Consider the following 9,425-nt stretch of genomic DNA (forward strand, 5'->3'; position numbering starts at 1 on the left):
AGCTAGTAGAAAACTAGAGCAAAACAGCACGTAATGTGTTTGCTAATTTGACTAACATACCTGCAATGTAACTGGAAATCTCACCATTTCTAAATATGTACATACTGATCACTAACTCCCAGCAAGGCTATGGGATCCAAACACAAGTCACCTGCGTCAGCCATCTTGTCTGCACACATTCACTCCCAGGAAATCTGAGTCACAGGAGGGGTGTTTGGGATGGCTGGGAAGGTGGGTGTGGTACAAGCCTGATGGGAGTCGTAGTCACATCTAACACTCTTCCTCACACAGATTCCAAACTGTTCATCCTGGCCATAGCTACATCTCAGCATGAGGAGGTGTACTCACAAGATGACTAGCACTACCTAAAGGTATTGATACTGAAGCACAATACCATCATAGGCATGTGCTATTAACATCAGGGCCCAGTGTCAGCAATCTTGACAGTACATTTCCACTCACTTCTCAGGGAATGCATAATCCCAGGTGTGCTCTGTGTGCTGGCTGGGAAGGTATGTGGAGTTGAGGTCACAACTAACACTCCTCCTCCCACATAGCCCAACAAGACCACCAGGAACTGTGCTCACCGCACAGTGATTGGGGAAGTACTGGCAAGATGGCTGCCACTTGTGTTTGCTGTGACCCACACTGACATCATGGACTTGTGCTCCTCATACCAGTCCCCAATATCACCCATCTTGCTGGTATTCCATTCCATTCGCTCTCATGGAATGTATAGTCCCATGTGTGCTGCGTGGTCTGGCTGGGAAGGTGTATGGAGGAGAGGGCATGATGGGAGTTGGAGGCATAGCAGACATCCCTACCCACACCCAAAGCAACCCGTTCATCAGGGCCAATGGCTACCTGACAGTGAATGGAAGTGCCCCAGCAAGAAGGCTGATACTGTTGCATGGCATCATGTGCACAAGCTATTGTTGGGAGTTGCATTCAAGTCCTACATCTTGCAGCAGTGTCAACCTCCTTGCCACTACACTCCCTTCACTGTCAGTAAGTCTTTTTCTATGAGGAGTAAGATGGGCAGGGTGGGAGGAGGAGTGCAAATTCAAGCAGCTGAACACAAGCACACAAACCTCTGTACCTCAAAGATCTGAGCCACAAAAAGCAAGAAGGCAGACTTGGTGAACTCATCTGTCCATGCAGGACAAGAAAAATATACATGATGTGATCAAGCACAAAACAAAGCAGTAACGCAATCAGCTACTCACAGCTATTCCCATGTGCACAATGACATGAGAACTAGGAGTACATCCCTCAAAATACTATCAAACATTGCTCACATACATACCAGAATGTGAGTGTGTAGGTAGCCACACAATGTGACTGCAAAGGACGTGCACAAAGCCACGCACACATGCACAAATCTTGCAACACATTGTAAGAGGGAGAGTACGTATGTCATTTTCGAAGCACAGATGTGGGAAATACCAACATTCCTGTGTCATGCACAGGGTGTCACTAAACAGTCAATGTCTATGTACATGTAAAGTCAAATAAACACCACAGCAAACCTCATCTTGTACAAATTACAATGTCCTCAGAAAACATAGGCCAGCATCTGTTTCCGATGGAGGTCAATCTATGTTCATATACTCATCCTAATGTACAATAGCAAATGCAATGTGTATGATCCGATGAGCTGTGGAACAACACAACAAACTTGGGGGCAGATTTACAAGTCCCTTTCGCCAACGGTGCATCACTTTTTGTGACGTATCGGTGGCGCATTTTACTGCTCCAAATTTACAAGGACAGGAAAAGCCACCCTGCGTGACTTTTCCTGTCCTTGTAAATATGGCACCTTTGTACGCAGCACTTTGCGAGAAAGGGGTGTTCCATGGGTGTTGCTGTGGGTGTTCCCATGCAACACCCTTGGAACCAGACACATTTCCAGATTCACGAGGAATAGTAAATCTGGAAATGTGTGTGAATGCTAGCCTCCCTAAGGGAGGCGTAGAGAGGCGCAATGAAAAGAAAAGTATTCTTTCTCCTTGTTTTCTTTCCTCTTTCTATGTGTGCTGCATTCTGCAGGACATATAGAAAGAGGAAATCACCTCTAATGATTGCTTTTGTTCAGGAAGGGTTCCCTTCCTGCACATAAACAATCATTGAAACAATTACGTTTTTCAACTTTTATGTGTGCTAATGTACACATAAACTTTGAAAAACTGCATTTCAGATTGTTTTTGGTCAGGAAGGGAACCCTTCCTGGACAAAAACAATCTCCCACGATGCAGGCATACTTGCACCATGGTACAAGGGGGCCTGCACCGGTGTATTGCAGCAGTTTGTGCACCAGCGCAGGGGGAAGCAAGGAGATGTAACATATTGTTGTAAATATGTCACATCCCTGTGTTTTGAAAGTGAAACAGTGCCGCGCAGCCAAGTGGCTTGTGGAATGCACTGAGTCACTATATTGTAATTCTTCCCCATTGTGTCATTCATCTGTCCACGGGGTGTGCTGGGAACACTGCTGAAACAGAACAGGACACCCAGTCCCAGACTCTGGCCGACCCTGAGCTCTCTGGCTTTGAGGTATTTCACCCCTCTTCGGATGAAGAGGAACTGCCTGGCACCTCGGTGTGGGTCAGCCTGCAGCACCAGCAGCTTTACCATCTGCATCCCCTGTGACAACTCTCATAACAGCTGGGAACACCCAGATGACCACTACCCCCATGGACAGACAAAGCCAAGCAAATAACACGAGCACAGTAACATAGGGCACTCTAGAGTTGGCAGACAACTACACCACTGTCAATGAGGAAGGAGGCTCAGTGTTGTCTGTGCCTGCTACAACTGGTCCAGCTCGGGTGGGTAGGGGTGGTGGGAGGGTGCATGGGGACAGGTGCCATCATGCAGCTGGGGCTGCTGGGCTGCTGATGAAGTAGACCCATATGTATCCCAGATTCTTCATACATATCAGGATTGCATTGGAGACTTTGGCCAGGCAGTCAGGATCCACAGATCCATGCAACAGCAGCAGACTGCCCATTATGCAAAAATGGACCCCCACATGTCCAAAATAGATGACCTGAGCGCGGTGCACAGGTACATGCTCACCTGCCTCTGCCAGATTGCCACCAACATGACCATACCTCCCTGTTTCGCAGCTACAGCTGATGCATCTACATCCGCAACTGCAAGAGGGGTCATCCAAAGAAGGACACATGAGAGACAGATGGCTATGCATCCCCCCTAGGAAGTGACAACCTGCTCCTGATATCCTCCATTGGGTGCCAAGCATTCACTTCATTGACTGACACTGAACTGTCCCACATTAGATGAAGGATCTAAGTTGGTCCTTTGACTCAAATGACTGTGGAATTGCCTCAGAATAATTTATCTACTGACACTACCAACTCCTCTCTGCATTTTGTCCATCAGGTTTTGTAAACACTACCCCATTGTGTGTACATCAACTCATTCACTGAAATGAATCACTTTGCACATAATACTTGCTTATGTCGTGACTGAAAGTCAAATGTACAGACTAAAATGAGCCACAAAAAGTCCAAATCATGGAATGTCAATGACATTGGCTGAGAAACAGTTCAAGAATTCACCAACTGGCTTGTGAGTAAATGTAACCTGACACAGCATGAGAGATACATAGAACCAGGTCATAAAACCCCCCATAGTAACCTGGTACTGATCCAAATTGACTCTACTGTTGTAAAACATCAATCATTGCCAGATAAACAGATCATCATGGCATATGTACAGTATACAAAACACACAATAGAGCAGACCAGGTTGGCTCAGAATTAGGGGCACCGACGGACAGAGCGGGGCCTCATTCTCCCGAGCGGTTGCCGGGTGAGGTGAGGTCTTCACTCACATAAAGCTGGGAAGAAGACATGTCCCTCTTCCTCCAGTGGACATTGGAGCACAAGTTCCTGGTAGATATGTAACTTCTCCTTAGTACATCTTATGTTATTCCTCATTTCACAAAGTATTTTCAGTTGCAGTAGCTAAACCATATTTAAGGTCCTGAAGAAAGCCGGGGTAATTCCCCTATAGGCTGAAACATGTCGACCGCGATGCACAGCGCAAGAAGGTAGTCCTAATGTATAACTACTTGGCGCGTTTTTAACTCTTGACACCGATATTTCTGTCTGAACATTTTCCTGAGTCTTGGTAGTCAATTTTATTCACCACGATCACTCAAGCACTGCACTTTATTCACATCTGCTTTTGAGGAACATTATGGCCTGAGCACCGATATCCATTCCCGGCATTATGGAGTTGGGTTTGATATCTAGTGATCAACAATCCCCACATGATGATATTCCACCAGAAGGGTGGGCTGAGGGGAATTGTTTTGGCCTTGTTACTCAACAGCATACGGCCACACATGCACCCAAGGGTCTCACATTTACCAGTTTAACTACACACCATTCCCAGACCTGGTCTGCTCTATTGTGTGTTTTGTATCTTTGCAGTAGGGGAGCGAGCAGTCAGGTAGTTTAATATTCCCCTTTGACCCTCTTGTGTTTTTTTAATATGTACAGTATACAAATGAACGTTGGATGTGTGGAAACAGGCAAGGCACACCTCAATGTAGAGCACAGGTTTATTCCACAGACACAACTTGGTGCCCTCACACAAAATGAGATAACATCACACTGTGACAAAAAGCAAAAATAAACAAACATTGAGCATCAGGTAGGCAGTTTTTGTGTGGCTAAGAATCCGGATCCAAATCTAACCTGCAATGTGTCACTGCATCATGGTTTTGGGAGGTAACGAGTCTCAAGAAGAGAGCAAAAGAACCCTGGGAAGGAGATACATAGAACATTCAGAAACTCATTAATCATTTACCCACATCTTCCAAAGTCTTATCAGAATCACAAATTTGTCCCTGTGAACACGTTCTGGGATTAATGTTGGCACTGTACCAGTGACCCTAAAAACATACTAGACCTTAAACAACTCAGATGATCATGTTAAGTAGCATACACTCACACAAACATATTGTACACCAGACACACATGATACAACAAAAGTGCTTTGTCACCTCCTCATTGCATACTTACACTCATGTGAAAAAGTTGTTGATAACCTGCCTCTGGAAATCCTCCTCCGACTCTTCATCACTGGCAACATGTCTCAGTCCTGGATCCTCCCTTGCTGGTGGCTGCTGATCTCTGTCATTTTGTATGAGCAGTATCTCATTTCTCACTGCCAGGTTGTGGAGCATGCAACACACAGTGAGGATCTTACACACCATCAATGGTGCATATTGGAAGGCTCCTCCTGCACAGTCCAGGGTGTGGAATCTTGTTTTCAGAAGGCTGAATATCTGCTCAACCACTCACCTGGTTCTCCCATGTGCCTCATTGAAACAAGCCTCAGCAGTGTGACAAGGTTTGTGAGTGGTGTCAGCAACCACAGCAGGTTGGGGTATCCAAAGTGTCCTACATGGAACACAGAAAAGACTTCAGGTGTCTGAAAACATGGTACAACCTGACATACAAGCAACACACAACATAGGCATACAACATGACCTACCAACAAGCCAGGCACGCTCATGTCACAGCTGAGACATCAAATGGGGGATGCCACTATTTCTCATTATGTATGCATTGTGCGCTGATCCCTGTAAACGTGCACAGACATGGGAGATCATCATGTCAGTCAGACATACCACCAGGACATTTATGGAGATGTAATGCTTCTGATTCCTGTAGGTGTGTTCATCGGCTTGTGGTGGGGCCAAAGCCACATGTGTCCCATTAATGGAGCCATTGATATGTGGCATTCGCCCCAATGCATAAAACTCCCCCTTGATGTCTGTCAACTGTCCTGGTGTTGGGAACTTGATGTAGAGGTCCAGAAAATGTAAATGCCTCCAACATATCCCGAAGCACATGGCTGAACATTGTCTGGGCCATCCCACCAGCAGTTGCCACAGTATACTGGAAGGACCCTGTGGCAAAGAAATGTAGGGCGGCCATCAGCTTCACTCTGCACTAGGTGAGCGCAAAGGGATATGGGCATGTAGGCGGCAAATGTGGGGCCAACTGGTCTGCCAGGTCTACAGTGAGTGGCCTGGTGAAGTGGTATCGTCTGATGCAATCCTCTTCTTCCATGCTCTGGAGGTTGGGGAAGGTCCTGTGGACTGCCAGTCTCCTGCGGTACCTATGTTACAAGTGCAAACACAGTTGAGGTAACTTTCCAATGTACGAAGTAACATGCAATTACAAACACATAACATTTAATCTGAACACAATGAAGTTAGAGGCCAAAGGTTGAGCCTAGATGTAAAGCACAGCAACGTGACCCTTACCAGACATGTCTCCAAGCTATGGTTAGGCACCAATTACAGTGCCATACTGTAACTAGTCACTGGTGTCTGTCACTATACATGTGAGCAAGCATCACATACTCCACAACCCCCAAAGAAACGATCCAATATATAGGTTTGTGACAACTGTCAGATGTTTGAAAGGTACACAGAACAGGATCATGTCATGCCAGATATGTGGGACACATGATAAAGACTGCGGGTCACCATGCGAACCATGCACACCACGGCCACAGGGTGGACACTAGCGGTACAAAAGGGGGTGGTGATGGACGGAGCATCTGATTCAATCAAACACTCACACCCAGTCAAAAGATCTGGGTTTAATCCATCACCGTTCTTTAGCCCACGCTTTTTGCCGCCATAAGTGTGGCAGGGTATGCTCAGACATGAGTCCCTTGCTCACTTTGCCACTGGATTCAAGCAAGCCGGGCTGAAGATGGCTGGAATGCCAGAAACCAGTCCTCAGAGTTTCCGGTCCAGGGAAGACATGGCTTGGCAGTTCGGGCTGGACTGTTCCCATGAGGCATAGGGTCAGACTGATTTGCATATAGCCATGTCTGAACTAGGGTGGCAGAGTGGGCTGAAGAACGGTGTTGGATTAAACCCAGATCGTTTGACTGGGTGTGAGTGTGTGATTGATTCAGATGATCCGTCCATCACCACCCCCTTTTGTACCGCTTTTGGCCACCATAAATGTGGCAGGGTATGCTCAGACGTGAGTCCCTTGCTCACTTTGCCACTGGATTCAAGCAAGCCGGGCTGAAGACGGCTGGAATGCCAGAAACCGGTCCTCGGAAGCTTGTTTACGGTCCAGGGAAGACATGGCTTGGCAGTTCGGGCTGTCCTGTTCCCATGAGGCACAGGGTCAGACTGATTTGCATATAGCCATGTCTGAACTGGGGTGGCAGAGTGGGCTAAAGAACGGTGATGGATCAAACCCAGATCTTTTGACTGGGTGTGAGTGTTTGATTGATTCAGATGCTCCGTCCATCACCGCCCCCTTTTGTACCGCTTTTGGCCGCCATAAGTGTGGCAGGGAATGCTCAGACGTGAGTCCCTTGCTCACTTTGCCACTGGATTCAAGCAAGCCAGCTGAAGACGGCTGGAATGCCAGAAACCGGTCCTCTGAAGCTTGTTTCTGGTCCAGGGAAGACATGGCTTGGCAGTTCGGGCTGGACTGTTCCCATGAGGCACAGGGTCAGAATGATTTGCACATAGCCATGTCTGAACTGGGGGTGGCAGAGTGGGCTAAAGAACGATGATGGTTTAAACCCAGATCTTTTGACTGGGTGTGAGTGTTTGATTGATTCAGATGCTCCGTCCATCACCACCCCCTATTTTACCACAGGGTGGACACTGTCAGGATGTTAGGTCAGACAAACATGTACAATCACATACACAGAACATTGACAATGTGAGGTAGGCATTTATTTGGCATGCATCCACATATGCCTGTGACACACAGACACAACAGCTGCTCACATGACAAACACAATCTGATGTGCAGCTAAATTTCATGGTAACAAAATTATGAAGTGTCTGTGTTGTACAAGACTCAGACACAGTAGATTTACAGACATGAAATCACCACAGTGCACATTGTAACACACAGTCCACCAAAGCAGTGAATATGTGTGGACATAACATGTCTTTCTCAATGATCCCATGGGACTGTGTCCACGCCTAGGAGGGTAATCTGTGAAGTGGACTCTCAATGTTGTGATGGGCCTCACAAACAGTATGTTGTGTGTCCCTCAAGCATGACTCCTCATGGGAGTGTGAGCTATTAAGTTCAATGTCCAATATGTCATCTTAATCACTGTCCCCACACATGTAATGCAGCAAAACATAATGATTTTCACTACTGTCGTCCCTGCTGACTGATTAGTGGAAGGACGCGATAGTGGCAAGTGAACCATGTCAGTTGCAAACTTTGGCTGTTGCTTGTAATGGTGAAATACGGGGGTGAGTATTCAAAGGACGTGTTAGCCACATCCGAACCAAGCCGATGCACCCATCGGCTGTTGAGCGTCATGGTGAACGACACGGGTGAGTTTTCAAAGGTTAGCCACATCAGAACTGAGCCGGACGCTCCAATTGACTATTAATCATCATGGTCAAAGGACACGTTAGCCACATCCGAACTGAGGTGGACGCACCCATTGCTTCTTGGTCATCATGATGGCAGACGCAGGCTTCGTTTCGTGTCTGAATTGCATGTGATCCGACTCTGTAACCTTCCATAACCAATGTATCAAACTCAATAGGGGGCCGATGCATACATTTTGAACGTCACAGTAGGTGTGTTGGATGCTAGTAATGTAATGGATTAGACCGATTCGAAGAATGTCAACGAATCGGACATAACGCTTTGGACGCATGGAACTGAGTCTGCCTCTGCTGCACTGTGTTTTACTGTTTTAGACTTTATTGTTTAGTTAATTAAAACCGTAACAAATTTCCTTTGCACTTGTGAAACAATGTTGAAATTAAAATTAATTAAAATACATATTCAAAATTTGCATCTAGATAAAATTCGAGTACTCGTTTAAAAGGACAAAGAAAATAAAGTTTCAGACAAAACACAGTACAGCTTTAGCGGTATCAGTTAATTTTCAAACGTTTTCAAAAGCAAGCAGAAACTTTACAATCTTACAGTTAATTTGTGAGTCCCTAGAGTCCAAGCAGCCTATAATAGCTGACCTGCAGGTGCGTAATCCCTTAATTAGAAAATAATTATTTAAAAGAAGCATTCGCTCCTGTTTCAACTTTGTACAATGGCAAATAATATGAATTATGTCCTCTTTGATATAATCACAGAGCCAACAGGCAATGGATCCCGGATGTTTCCAGGCTGGTACGTCAGCCAACGTTGAATATTTTCCGAATCTTAGAGCCATCAACCTTTTTTTGGTAAAAACTGAGAATGTAGAATCCAAATAAAGCGCCGGAGTAAGTAGTTTGCAGCTGTTAATTACAACCCAAGAGTGGTAGCGATGGGAGAAGATTTCCTTATTGATGAGCAGAGAATATAATTTGGCAGCTTTCTTTATTGCCTGTTTGAATGAATTAAATAACACATTTTTATCCCATAGCT

This window comes from Lissotriton vulgaris, chromosome 9 (genome assembly GCF_964263255.1).
Source record: "Lissotriton vulgaris chromosome 9, aLisVul1.2, whole genome shotgun sequence".
Lineage (NCBI taxonomy): Eukaryota > Metazoa > Chordata > Amphibia > Caudata > Salamandridae > Lissotriton > Lissotriton vulgaris.